Genomic DNA, 15238 nt, shown 5'->3' with positions numbered 1-15238 from the left:
CCACTCCAAAGTGAGCCCTAGCCCTGGGAGAGGGGAAGATAAGGTACACACCAGTCTGACTGTGGCCCAGTGGTGGGCAAGGGGCAGACATCTAGTCTGAGTGTGGCCCCGCCCGCCAACACAAGTTTTTCCAGACACCACAAGGGAAGTGCCCTGCAGTTTGGAGCTAACGCAGGGCCTAGCCAAAATAACGAACGGAAGAATTCTCCTCAAAGGAACTCCAGAAGTAGCGACAGCTAACAAAGTGATCAAACTGATTTAAGCAATATAACGGAAAAAGAATTTAGAATAATAGTCATAAAATTAATCGCTGGGGTTGAAAAAAGCATAGAGGACAGCAGAGAATCTACTGCTACAGAGATCAAGGGACTAAAAAATAGTCATGAGAAATTAAAAAATGCTATAAATGAGGTGCAAAACAAAATGGAGGCGGCCATAGAACGGATTGAAGAGGCAGAGAGAATAGGTGAATTAGAAGATAAAATTACGGAAAAAGAGGAAGCTGAGAAAAAGAGATTAAAAAAATCCAGAGGTATGAGGGGAGAATTAGAGAACTAAGTGATGCAATCAAAAGGAACAATATCTGTATCATAGGAATTCCACAAGAAGAAGACAGAGAGAAATGGGCTGAAGGTGTACTTGAACAAATCATAGCTGAGACCTTCCCTGATCTGGGGAAAGAAACAGGCATTGAAATCCAAGAGGCACAGAGAACGCCCTTCAGTATAACTTCAATCGATCTTCTGCCGGACATATCACAGTGAAACTGACAAAAAAACAAGGATAGAGAGAATTCTGAAAGCAGCTAGGGATACACAGGACCTAACATACTAAGGTAGATACAAAAGGGCAGTAGCAGACCTATCTACTGAAACTTGGCAGGCCAGAAAGGAATGGCAGGATATCTTCAATATGATGAACAGAAAAAAATATGCACCTGAGAATCCTTTATCCAGCAAGTCTGTCATTCAGAATAGGAGGAGAGATAAAGGTCTTCCCAAACAAACAAAAAATGAAGGAATTCATCACCACTAAACCAGCCTTACAAGAGATCCTAAGGGGGATTCTGAGAGTGAAATGTTACAAGGACCACAAAGGACCAGAGACATCACTACAAGCATGAAACCTACAGACATCACAATGACTCTAAACCCATATCTTTCCATAACACTGAATGTAAAAGACTAAATGCTCCAACGAAAAGACATAGGGTATCACAATGGATAAAAAAACAAGACCCATCTATTTGCTGTCTACAAGAGACTCCTTTTAGACCTGAGGACACCTTTAGATTGAAAGTGAAGGGATGGAGAACCATCTATCATGCTACTGGAAGTAAAAAGAAAGCTGGAGTAGCCATACTTATATCAGACAAACTAGACTTTACATTAAAAGCTGTAACAAGAGAGGAAGAAGGGCATTATATAATAATCACAGGGTCTATCCATCAGGAAGAGCTAACAATTATACATGTCTATGTGCCGAATACAGGAGCCCCTAAATATATAAGACAATTAATCACAAACATAAGCAACCTTATTGATAAGAATGTGGTAATTGCAGGGGACTTTAATACTCCACTTACAACAATGGATAGACCATCTAGACAGAGGATCAATAAAGAAACAAGGGCCCTGAATGATACATTGAATCAGATGGACTTGACAGATATATTTAGAACTCTGTATGCCAAAGCAACAGAATGTACTTTCTTCTTGAGTGCACATGAAACACTCCAAGATAGACCACATACTTGTTCACAAAACAGCCCTTCATAAGTATACAAGAATTGAGATCCTACCATGCACACTTTCAGACCACAATGCTAGGAAGCTTGAAATCAACCACAGGAAAAAGTCTGGAAAACCTCCAAAGCATGGAGGTTAAAGAACACCCTACTAAAGAACGAATGGGTCAACCAGGCAATTAGAGAAGAAATTAAAAAATATATGGAAACAAATGAAAATGAAAATACAACAGTCCAAAACCTTTGGGATGTAACAAAGGCAGCCCTGAGAGGAAAATACATTGCAGTCCAGGCCTATCTCAAGAAACAAGAAAAATCCCAAACACAAAATCTAACAGCACACCTAAAGGAAATAGAAGCAGAACAACAAAGACACCCCAAACCCAGGCGAAGAAGAGAAGTAATAAAGATCAGAGCAGAAATAAACAATATAGAATCTAAAAGAACTGTAGAGCAGATCAATGAAACCAAGAGTTGGCTTTTTGAAAAAATAAACAAAATTGATAAACCTCTAGGCAGGCTTCTCAAAAAGAAAAGGGAGATGACCCAAATAGATAAAATCATGAATGAAAATGGAATTATTACCACCAATCCCTCAGAAATACAAGCAATTATCAGGGAATACTATAAAAAATTATATGCCAAATAAACTGGACAACCTGAAAGAAATGGACAAATTCCTAAGCACCCACGCACTTCCAAAACTCAAACAGGAAGAAATAGAAAACTTGAACACACCCATAACCAGCGAAGAAACTAAATCAGTTATCAAAAATTTCCCAACAAATAAGAGTCAAGGACCAGATGGCTTCCCAGGGGAGTTCTACCAGACATTTAAAGCAGAGATAATACCTATCCTTCTCAAGCTGTTCCAAAAAATAGGAAGGGAAGGAAAACTTCCAGACTCATTCTATGAAGCCAGCATTACTTTGATTCCTAAACCAGACAGAGACCCAGCCAAAAAAGAGAATTACAGGCCAATATCCCTGATGAATATAGATGCAAAAATCCTCAATAAGATACTAGCAAATCGAATTCAACAGCATATAAAAAGAATTATTCACCATGATCAAGTGGGATTCATTCCTGGGATGCAGGGCTGGTTCAACATTCGCAAATCAATGTGATACATCACATTAACAGAAGAAAAGATAAGAACCATATGACCCTGTCAATCGATGCAGAAAAAGCATTTCACAAAATTCAGCACCCTTTCTTAATAAAAACCCTCAAGAAAGTCGGGATAGAAGGAACATACTTAAACATCATAAAACCATTTACGAAAAAGCCCACAGCTAATATCATCCTCAATAGGGAAAAACTGAGAGCTTTTTCCCTGAGATCAGGAACACGACAGGGATGTCTACTTTCACCGCCGTGGTTCAACATAGTTGGAAGTCCTAGCTAGCATCAGCAGAAAACAGAAGGAAATCAAAGGCATCAAAATTGGCAAAGATGAAGTCAAGCTTTCACTTTTTGCAGATGACATGATATTACACATGGAAAACCCGACAGACTGCACCAAAAGTCTACTAGAACTGATACATGAATTCAGCAAAGTCGCAGGATACAAAATCAATGTAGAGAAATCAATTGCATTCTTATACACTAATAATGAAGCAACAGAAAGACAAATAAAGAAACTGATCCCATTCACAATTGCACCAAGAAGCATCAAATACCTAGAAATAAACCTAACCAAAGATGCATAAGATCTCTATGCTGAAAACTATAGAAAGTTTATGAAGGAAATTGAAGAAGGTATAAAGAAATGGAAAAACATTCCGTGCTCATGGATTGGAAGAATACATACTGTTAAAATGTCTATACTACCCAAAGCTATCTACACATTCAATGCAATTCCAATAAAAATTGCACCAGCATTCTTCTCGAAACTAGAACAAGCAATCCTAAAATCTGTATGGAACCACAAAAGGCCCTGAATAGCCAAAGGAATTTTGAAGAAGATCAAAGCAGGAGGCATCACAATCCCAGACTTTAACCTCTACTACAAAGCTGTCATCATCACGACAGCATGGTATTGGCACAAAAACAGACACGTAGACCAATGGAATAGAATAGAAACCCCAGAACTAGACCCACAAAAGTACGGCCAACTAATCTTTGACAAAGCAGGAAAGAATATCCAATGGAAAAAAGACAGTCTCTTTAACAAATGGTGCTGGGAGAACTGGACAGCAACATGCAGAAGATTGAAACTAGACCACTTTCTCACACCATTCACACAAATAAACTCAAAATGGATAAAGGTCCTGAACGTGAGACAGGAAACCATCGAAACCCTAGAGGAGAAAGCAGGAAAAAACCTCTCTGACCTCAGCCGCAGCAATTTCTTACTTGACACATCCCCAAAGGCAAGGGAATTAAAAGCAAAAATGAACTACTGGGACCTCATGAACATAAAAATCTTCTGCACTCCAAAGGAAACAATCAACAAAACTACAAACCAAGCAACAGAATGGGAAAAGATATTTGCAAATGACATATCGGACAAAGGGCTAGTATCCAAAATCTATAAAGAGCTCACCAAACTCCACACCCGAAAAACAATAACCCAGTGAAGAAATGGGCAGAAGACACGAATAGACACTTCTTTAAAGAAGTAACCCAGATGGCCAACAGGCACATGAAAAGATGCTCAACGTTGCTCCTTATCAGGGAAATACAAATCAAAACGACACTCAGATACCACCTCATGCCAGTCAGAATGGCTAAAATGAACAAATCAGGAGACTATAGATGCTGGGGAGGATGTGGAGAAACGGGAACCCTCTTGTACTGTTGGTGGGAATGCAAACAGGTGCAGCCACTCTGGAAAACAGTGTGGAGGTTCCTCAAAAAATCAAAAATAGATCTACCCTATGACCCAGCAATAGCACTGCTAGGAATTTACCCAAGGGATACAGGAGTGCTGATGCATAGGGGCACTTGTACCCCAATGTTTATAGCAGACTTTCTCTCTCTTTTTTTTTAAATGCTCATTTATTTTTTTTCAATATATGAAGTTTATTGTCAAATTGGTTTTCATACAACACCCAGTGCTCATCCCAAAAGGTGCCGTCCTCAATACCCATCACCCACCACCCCATCCCTCCCACTCCCCATCAACCCTCAGTTTGTTCTCAGTTTTTAAGAGTCTCTTATGCTTTGGTTCTCTTCCACTCTAACCTCTTTTTTTTTTTTTCCTTCCCCTCCCCCATGGGTTTCTGTTAAGTTTCTCGGGATCCACGTAAGAGTGAAACCATATGGTATCTGTCTTTCTCTGTATGGCTTATTTCACTTAGCATCACACTCTCCAGTTCCTTCCACGTTGCTACAAAAGGCCATATTTCATTCTTTCTCATTGCCACGTAGTACTCCATTGTGTATACAAAACACAATTTCTTTATCCATTCATCATTAGATGGACATTTAGGCTCTTTCCCTAATTTGGCTATTGTTGAGAGTGCTGCTATAAACATTGGGGTACAAGTGCCCCTATGCATCAGCACTCCTGTATCCCTTGGGTAAATTCCTAGCAGTGCTATTGCTGGGTCATAGGGTAGGTCTATTTTTGATTTTTTGAGGAACCTCCACACTGTTTTCCAGAGTGGCTGCACCAGTTTGCATTCCCACCAACAGTGCAAGAGGGTTCCCGTTTCTCCACATCCTCTCCAGCATCTATAGTCTCCTGATTTGTTCATTTTGGCCACTCTGACTGGCGTGAGGTGATATCTGAGTGAGGTTTTGATTTGTATTTCCCTGCTGAGGAGCGACGTTGAGCATCTTTTCATGTGCCTGTTGGCCATCCAGATGTCTTCTTTAGAGAAGTGTCTATTCATGTTTTCTGCCCATTTCTTCACTGGGTTATTTGTTTTTTGGGTGTGGAGTTTGGTGAGCTCTTTATAGATTTTGGATTCTAGCCCTTTGTCCGATATGTCATTTGCAAATATCTTTTCCCATTCCGTTGGTTGCCTTTTAGTTTTGTTGGTGGTTTCCTTTGCTGTGCAGAAGCTTTTTATCTTCATGAGGTCCCAGTAGTTCATTTTTGCTTTTAATTCCCTTGCCTTTGGGGATGTGTCGAGTAAGAGATTGCTATGGCTGAGGTCAGAGAGGTCTTTTTCTGCTTTCTCCTCTAGGGTTTTGATGGTTTCCTGTCTCACGTTCAGGACCTTTATCCATTTTGAGTTTATTTTTGTGAATGGTGTGAGAAAGTGGTCTAGTTTCAATCTTCTGCATGTTGCTATCCAGTTCTCCCAGCACCATTTGTTAAAGAGACTGTCTTTTTTCCATTGGATGTTCTTTCCTGCTTTGTCAAAGATTAGTTGGCCATACGTTTGTGGGTCTAGTTCTGGGGTTTCTATTCTATTCCATTGGTCTATGTGTCTGTTTTTGTGCCAATACCATGCTGTCTTGACGACGACAGCTTTGTAGTAGAGGTTAAAGTCTGGGATTGTGATGCCTCCTGCCTGGTCTTTTTCAAAACTACTTTGGCTATTCGGGGCCTTTTGTAGTTCCATATGAATTTTAGGATTGCTTGTTCTAGCTTCGAGAAGAATGCTGGTGCAATTTTTATTGGAATTGCATTGAATGTGTAGATAGCTTTGGGTAGTATTGACATTTTGACAATATTTATTCTTCCAATCCATGGGCACGGAATGTTTTTCCATTTCTTTATACCTTCTTCAATTTCCTTCATAAGCTTTCTATAGTTTTCAGCATACAGATCTTTTACATCTTTGGTTAGATTTATCCCTAGGTATTTTATGCTTCTTGGTGCAATTGTGAATGGGATCAGTTTCTTTGTCTTTCTGTTGCTTCATTATTAGTGTATAAGAATGCAACTGATTTCTGTACATTGATTTTGTATCCTATAGCAGCACTTTCAACAATAGCCAAATTATGCAAAGAGGTTAAATATCCATCAACTGATGAATGGATAAAGAAATTGTGGTTTATATACACAAAAGAATACTACATGGCAATGAGAAAGAATGAAATATGGCCTTTTGTAGCAATGTGGATGGAACTGGAAAGTGGTATGCTAAGTGAAATACGTCATACAGAGAAAGACAGATACCATATGTTTTCACTCTTATGTGGATCCTAAGAAACTTACCAGAAGACCATGGGGGAGGGGATGGAAAAAGAAAAAAAGTTTAGAGAGGGAGGGAACCAAAATGTAAGAGACTCTTAAAAACTGAGAACTGAGGGTTGATGGGGGGTTGAGGGAGGGAAGGGTGGGTGATCGGTATTGAGGAGGGCACCTGTTGGGATGAGCACTGGGTGTTGTATGGAAACCAATTTGACAATAAATTTCATATTAAAAAAATTAAAAAAAGAAATTGAATCAATAATAAATGAGTTTATAAGACAGAAAGCATCAGATCTAAACAGTTTACTAGTGAAGTCTATCAAACATTTAAAGAATACATTATATCCATTCTCCACAATCTCTTTCAGAGGATAGGAACAGAAGGAATACTTCCTACTTCATTATATGAGCAATACCCTAATACCAAAAACAAGACAAATACATTATTAAAAAACTAAAGACCAGTCTCTTATGAAGAGAGATGGAAAAATCCTCAACAAAATGTTAGCAAATTGATTCCAAGAAAGTATAAAAAGTATTACACAACACAACCAATTGGGCTTTATCTTAGGAATGAAAGCTGGTTCCCTATTAGAAAAGCAATTAACATAGAAATTACATAAACACTGTAAAAGTGAAAAATCATTTGATCATCAGATGCAGAAAAGCATTTGAGAAAATCCAACATCATTCATCATAAAAAATCTCAATAAAATAGGAATAGAGGGGAACTTTCACAGCTTGACAAAGATTATCTATGAAAAACCTAAAATCATACTTAATGGTGAGAAACTTAATCCTTCTCACTAAAATCAGATGCAAGGCAAATATGTCCCTTCTTACCACTTGTTTCAACATTGTACCTCAAGTCCTTGTTAATGCAATAAGGCAAGAAAAGGAAATAAAAGGTACATGGATTGGGAAAGAAGGCACGTAACTGTTTTTCACCACAGGAGACATAATTGTCTATTTAGAAAAACCAAAGGAATCAACAAAGAAACTGGAACTAATAAGTGAATATAACAAGTTTTAGGATGTAAGTGTAATATACAAAAGTCAATTGCTCTCCTATATACCAACAACAAACAAATAGAATTTGAAATTAAAAACAGCACATCCAAAAATGAAATACTTAGGCATACAGCTAACAAAATTTATAAGAACAAGATTTATATGAAGAAAACTACAAACTGATGAATGAAATCAAAGATGACTAAATAAATAGAGATGTTCCATGTTGGGTCAGGAAGACTCAATATTGTGAAGATATCACTTCTTCCTAAATCTATAGACTCTATAAATCCCAATCCCAATCCCAGCAAGTTATTTTATGGACATCAACAGATTCTTAAGTTGTATAATGAAGCAAAGGCCCAAATAGCCAACTCTATGTTGAAAAACAACAACAAAATTGGAGAATTCATACTACCCAACTTCAAAAGCTATGGTAAAAAAAAGCTGTATAAAGCTGTGGTGATCAAGATTGTGTGGTATAGGCAAAAGAATAAACAAATAAATCAATAAAACAAAATAGATATCCCCAAAACAGACCCCCATAAATACAGTCAATTGATCTGTAAGAAAGGAACAAAGGCAACACAATGGAACAAAGATAGGCTCTTCCAATAATGGTGCTGGAATAAGTAGACATCCACAAAAAAAAAAAAAATAATAATAATAATCTAGAGCTAGACCTTACACCCTTTAAAAAAATTAACTTAAAAATGGATTATAAATCTAAATATAAAAGCTAAACCACAAAATTCCTAGAAAACAACATGGGAGAAAGTCTAGATGACCATAGGTATAGTGCTGCCTTTTTATTTTTTATTTTTAATGTTTATTTATTTTGAGAGAGAGACAACAGGGGAGGAGCAGAGAGAGGGAGACAGAGGATCCCAAGCAGGCTCCACATTGTCAGCGTGGAGCCTGATGCAGGGCTCAAATTCATGAACAGTGAGATCATGATCTGAGTGGAAACCGAGTCGGTCGCTTAACTGACTGAGCCACCCAGGCACCCCATTGACGCCTTTTTAGATACAACACCAAAGAAATCATTCATGAAATAAATAATTGATAATCTGGACTTGAATACAATTTACAACTTCTGCTCTGTTAAAGACACTACCAAGAGAATGAGAACACAAGCCACAGATTGGGAGAAAATATTTGCAAAAGACACATCTGATAGAGCACTGCTAATCTGAATTCTCTAAAGAACACTTAAAACTCAGTAATAAGAAAACAACCAATCCAGGGGCGCCTGGGTGACTCAGTCAGTTGAGGGTCCCACTCTTGATTTTGGCTCAGGTATTGATCCCAGGATCATGGGACTGAGCCCTGCATTGGGCTCTGCATGGAGTGTGGGGTCTACTTAAGATTCTCATTCTCTCTCCCCCTCTGCCCCTTGGTCACTCTCTCTCTCTCCTAAATTAAACTTAATTAATTAAAAAAGTAGAATTAAAAAAAATAAAAACAACCAACTCAATTTTTTAAATGGGCCAAAACCTTAACAAACATTGTATGTTTACAATGCATGCTTACAATTCTGTAATTTTTGGGATTCTAGACCAGAATACTTATAACCCATACCTTCCTTTCTATATCCAAATACAAGTATTTCCATTTGGATTTCCCATTAAACACTATGTTCCACAGTTTGTAAGCCCTTCTCAATTGTTTTTCTCTATGACACAACTGATTTTTCCTACTCTTGGTCTAGAAACATATTTTTGCTACTATGTCTTCTTAATCACCCATATCATTCTGACACCAAGTCGTGATATTTTTCACATCAGTTCTTTGGTCATAAAGATTTTGTGAATCTTGTGAATCTTGTGAATCATGTCTGACATTCAAACCTTCCACAATCTTCCCACCCTATCCTCATGTGCCTCTGTATATATACTCTATTGTCTGACAGGAACATTAGATTCCAGTTGAGCTTGGTTTTGCTCATTTCCAAGTGAAACAGTTTTCTATGAATCTTTCTTCAGTCCCATTTCAAACCTTTTCTCCCCGGTGAAGCCTTTGACTTCTTTCTCTTAAATCAAATTGCACTTAGAGTCAAGACCAGAGTTATTAATTTTCCTTTGTTTTATGTGATCTTCCCCCAACCTCTACTTACTATCCAGGTCTACCACCCTTTATTTGCAACACAAAAATCCCACAAACTCTGAAACCAGTTGTTTTTGTTTAACTCATTTGTCAAAATTCAGAAATGATATGAGGTTATCTGCCTTATTCATCTCACTTTATGTGAATATGTGTATGTCTTATGCAAAAATATTAATGTGTGATGATGAGATTTTGCCCTAAACTGTGCTGGGGCCATTACATAAATAAGGTATCTTTTTTTTTTTAAGTTTTCATTTAAATTCCAGTTAATATAAAATGTAGTATTAGTTTCAGGTGTACAATATAGTGATTCAACACCTCCATACAACACTCATTGCTCATCACAACAAATGCCCTCCTTAATCTCCATCACCTATGTAAACCATCCCCCTATGCACCTCCCCTCTGGTAACCATCAGTTTGTTCTCTATAATTAAGACTCAGAAAAAGACATATGCCATATATTTTTATTCATTTGTGGAATTTAAGAAACAAATGAGCAAAGGGAAAAATACACAGAGAGAGGCAAACCAAGATTTAGGTACCTGATTTAAACAGTATTTCTTTTTTTAAAACCCAAATTCTGATATCTAAAACATATTTGGTCCCAAATGTTTCTTCATATAAGGAATTAAGGACCTGTATAACTTTTTTTTTTAATGTTTATTTATTTTTGAGAGAGACAGAGACAGAATGTGAGTGGGGGGCAGAGAGAGAGGGAGACACGGAATCCGAAGCAGGCTCCAGGCACCAAGTGGTCAGCACAAAGCCTGACCCAGGGCTCAAACTCATGAACCGTGAGATCATGACCTGAGCCGAAGTCAGAAGCTCAACCGACTGAGCCACCCAGGTGCCCCGAACCTGTATAACTTCTTTAAACTCAGAAACTGAGAACAAACTGAGGGTTGATTGGTGGTGGGAGATGGGTACTGAGGAAGGCACCGTTTGGGATGAGCACTGGGTATTGTATGGAAACCAATTTGACAATAAATTTCATATTTAAACAAACAAACAAACAAACTCAGAAACACACGTATGTTGTCTTCCACACAAAATGCTGTGCTTTCATAAGAAGGACTGGGCATTTGGAGAGATTGCTAGGATATGAAAATCAAGATCATAACCATTTATAAGGTCAGGGTATTTTGTGTACAAACTCCAATTCTGAACCCAGTTTATGTACCCAATGTTGTTAGCCCTTTGCTTCATCTTCATACCAATTTCTAGTTTGTGTTGCCTTACTTTGAAGATGTATCTTTGAAAGCCACTTTTGGAAAAAAGACTATAGAGAAAGATTTCTAATCTGAAAGAGCTGTAACAGTCATAATCAAATGTTTCCAGTGACTTTTTCTGGATATGTTTAGCTTACCTATAAATAACTCAAATATCAGATATCATTTCAAAACAGTTAAATGTCAATGAAATGATCACAATTTTGGAGATGGTGAATTGGTATAACACTGTGCTTAAAAACAAAATCTTAATGGACTTAATAAAATTAAGGTATGTGTAATAAAAAAACAATGACAATTAGAGATTAAGAAGGCCTCACATTTAATAAGGAAATACAATTTTAATTAGTTTACCATAAATTCCAAAGGCAAAGAACAATTTAACTCTCTATGTCTATATATTATCAAACATAATATATATGTGTATATAAATATATAAACATTTATAAGAGGATAATTTGTGAATAAAAAAGTTAAGACACTATAGAGAAATCAGATAAGGAGGACTAATATTGCAAATAACTTAATTAAAAATCCTTAAAAATGAGGCTTTTGACAAATATTCACTAAAATAAAACAATTCAGATCATATGCCAAATGTAAGTTTAAATGATTTATTATACATGCTAAGTTAGCAATGAGTACTATGAAACTGATTTCGATTTACTGTTCCTTTCCTACTAGAAATATGTTAGAAGCCCCCTTTCCATAGTTTCAAAAGATATTTATTTGTAAATTAAGTTTGCCTAAATACAAGTGCATATTGAAAGGGTTTTTCCATCCTGTATCTTGTAGTCATCTAAAGGTTTAAGGCTTTCATGATTTTACATACTCTTTGGAATGATTGAGCCCCTACCTTCAGGCAGTGGTTGCTAGGGAAGGAAAATGATGTAGGTGGCCTTAATTTATTTCACATATACCATCCTTGAAACCCAAGGTAAAGTGGTTTTAGTTCTGGCACCATACCTACCTACCAAAGCATATGCTACCAAAGTGCCTGCACAGCAACCTCCTCAGCAATTGGTGTGTGAAAGTGAGTTCCACCTGGTTTTCTTTTCCTCTTATGGTACTTTCAAAGCAAAAGCCTCCATTCTTGCTTTGCCCTGTTTTCTCTTCCCATTTTTTCTAATACTTAATTCTTTCTGTTGCTAAGTATCCTCAACAAAAATGATTCACAGTTCATGTAAATAGAACTCAATATTCTCACAGCAGGGGGACAAAAGGTTTTGAGACTAAATTCAAGTGTATTAGAATTTTCCATTAGAGTAACTTTCTACTAGGTAGGAGAAGCTTGAAAACTGAAGTCAATTTTCTTTTTTCAAGAGACTCCTAAATATGTTAATATACAAATAACACTGTTTTCTTTAATTTGCCTAGGCTCTACATACTGTGTGCAAACTTAACCAAAAAGTTAAGGTTCAGAAGATGAAAAAAATTTTACTTTAGGGCATAGATTTTTCTATTCAAATTCTCATTTCTCAAAATGTTCACTCTTTAAAGTACTGCATAGGGATAATTTACCTCTCAGAAATGTCTTGATCCTCCAAAGAACTCAGTTAAAGGACTATATTTTTTAAGTTACACAACATTACACACATGCATAAAAAGCACAAAAAATAAATAACAGACACCCATGGAATCATTAAATAAATTTAACAAATGTTAACATGCTGCCTTCTCTGCTTTAGATCTTACTTTTAAGCACATGAAACAGAAACAGTTGAAGCTCTTATTCTATAGCCAAGTCCCTCCCACTTCTCCCAGAAGTAACTAGTAACCTGAAATTGGTGTAAATAATTCTTCATAATGTTTTCAAGCTTTTATCACATACATATGAAGAACAGTTGTTTTTACATCTTGAAATTTTGTATAAATGGCATCATGCTATATATATGTATCCTTTTACAGCTTGACTTTTTTTTAACTAACATTATTTTTTAAATTCATCCATGTTGATATATGTGAATCTAATTGGTTTTAACACCTATATAATATTCCAATCATTTGACAATGCCACAATTCACTCATTTGTCTGCCTAAATATGGATATTTAGGTTAACAAATTTTTAAATTTTGGACTAATTTTAGACTTACACAGAAGTTAAAAAGAGTTCAGTTTCCATATATCCCTCATCTAGCTTTCTCTAATGTTAACATCTTATTATCTGTGATTAAATGATCAGAATCAAGAAATTAACATTAGTACAATACTATTAACTAAAGAATGTATTAGAATTTCATCTGTTTTTACTCATGTCATTCTGTTCCAGTATCCTAACCAGCATACTTCCTCGTTGTATTTAGTTTGTAATTAGGGGAGTCTTAGTTTATTTTACCCTCACTCCTGGTTTTTTATGACCTTGACAGTTTTAAAGAGTATTAACCAGTTATTTTATCACAATTTTAGTTTACCTAATATTTTCTTAAAACTGGACTGAGGTTATGTACATTTGGCAACAGGTTATGCATTTTTGGCAAAAATGTGATAGAAATAATGTCGTGACTTTCTTAGTTCATCATAGCAGGGGGATGGTGACAATGTCTTCTTACAGGTGGTGATAACCCTGGTCACTTATAGTGGTTCCTACTGGGGTTCTCCTCTATAATGTTACTATCTTTCCCTCTGTAGTTAATAAATATATTAAGGGAAATGCTTTAAGACTATATAGATTGTTTCTCTTCATGTTTTCACCCGATAATTTTAGCATTTATCAGTAAATCTTCCATATAATAATTATTACTGTAGCTCTTGCCTAAAGATGATTTTCTATTTCCCTGTTCACTTTTATTATTTAGAATTCTACTGTAATAAATGTTTTATGTAACATTATTGCAATGAACATCTTAGTATGCTTCTAGGAAAGAGTTTCCTAACCATTGTGACAACATAGAAATGTTATTTGTACAACACACTGAAGTAACTGGACAAGACTCTTGGCAGCCAGAAGTTACTATCCTGGGAGCTGACACAAAGAGCTTTAGGATGAAGGACTCAGTTCTTTGGCCTATCTTAACCTGTTTGTGGTATCCTAGTAGGAAAGTTCTGACCTAAGGTACATATCTGAAAGTTGAATCGCTGAAAGTTGAAGTGCTAAGTGCACTTTCAACTTTACTAGATGTTGCCAAAATGCCCTCCATAGTTTAAAAAAACCTATGACCAGGGCACCAGGGTGGTTAATTGGTTAAGCATCCAGCTCTTGACTCTGGTTCAGGTAATGATCTCATGGTTCCAGGGTTCAAGCCCAGCACTGGGGTCTCCAATGGCAGTACAGGGCCTGCTTGGGATTCTCTTTCTGCCCCTCCCCCACTCACATGCTCTGTCTCCCTCTCTCAAAATAAATCAACTTAATAAACACATAAATAATACCCCTTAAAAAGGGGGGAGAGGTGCCTGGGTGGCTCAGTTGGTTAAGCATCTGACTGCAGCTCAGGTCATGATCTCATGGCTTGTGGGTTTGAGACCCCATCAGGCTTTGTGCTGACAGCTCACAGCCTGGAGCCTGCTTAGGATTCTGTCTCCCTATCTTTCTGCCACTCCCCTGCTTGCACTGTCTCTCGCTCTCTCTTTTTCTCTCTCAAAAAAAAAAAAAAAAAAAAAAGTTAAAAAATTTAAGAACAGGGGCGACTGGGTGGCTCAGTCCGTTAAGCGTCCGACTTCGGCTCAGGTCATGATCTCACGGTCTGTGAGTTCGAGCCCCGCGCGGGGCTCTGTGCTGACCGCTCAGAGCCTGGAGCCTGTTTCAGATTCTGTGTCTCCCTCTCTCTCTGCCCCTCCCCTGTTCATGCTCTGTCTCTCTCTGTCTCAAAAATAAATAAACGTTAAACAAAAATTTTTAAAAAAAAATTTAAGAACAGGGGCGCCTGGGTGGCGCAGTCGGTTAAGCGTCCGACTTCAGCCAGGTCACGATCTCGCGGTCCGCGAGTTCGAGCCCCGAGTCAGGCTCTGGGCTGATGGCTCAGAGCCTGGAGCCTGTTTCCGATTCTGTGTCTCCCTCTCTCTCTGCCCCTCCCCCGTTCATGCTCTGTCTCTCTCTGTCCCAAAAATAA

At 37.4% G+C, this 15238-nt stretch overlaps 1 protein-coding gene across 7 annotated transcripts in view; it reads right to left on the bottom strand.

Moving 5' to 3' along the window:
- PHKB (phosphorylase kinase regulatory subunit beta) overlaps positions 1-15238 on the bottom strand; it is a 269902-nt gene that overhangs the window by 150910 nt on the left and 103754 nt on the right. The gene's annotated exons all lie outside the window — the stretch shown is intronic.

This window comes from Leopardus geoffroyi, chromosome E2 (assembly GCF_018350155.1).
Source record: "Leopardus geoffroyi isolate Oge1 chromosome E2, O.geoffroyi_Oge1_pat1.0, whole genome shotgun sequence".
Lineage (NCBI taxonomy): Eukaryota > Metazoa > Chordata > Mammalia > Carnivora > Felidae > Leopardus > Leopardus geoffroyi.
This window is presented reverse-complemented; position numbering and strand designations above follow the sequence as displayed.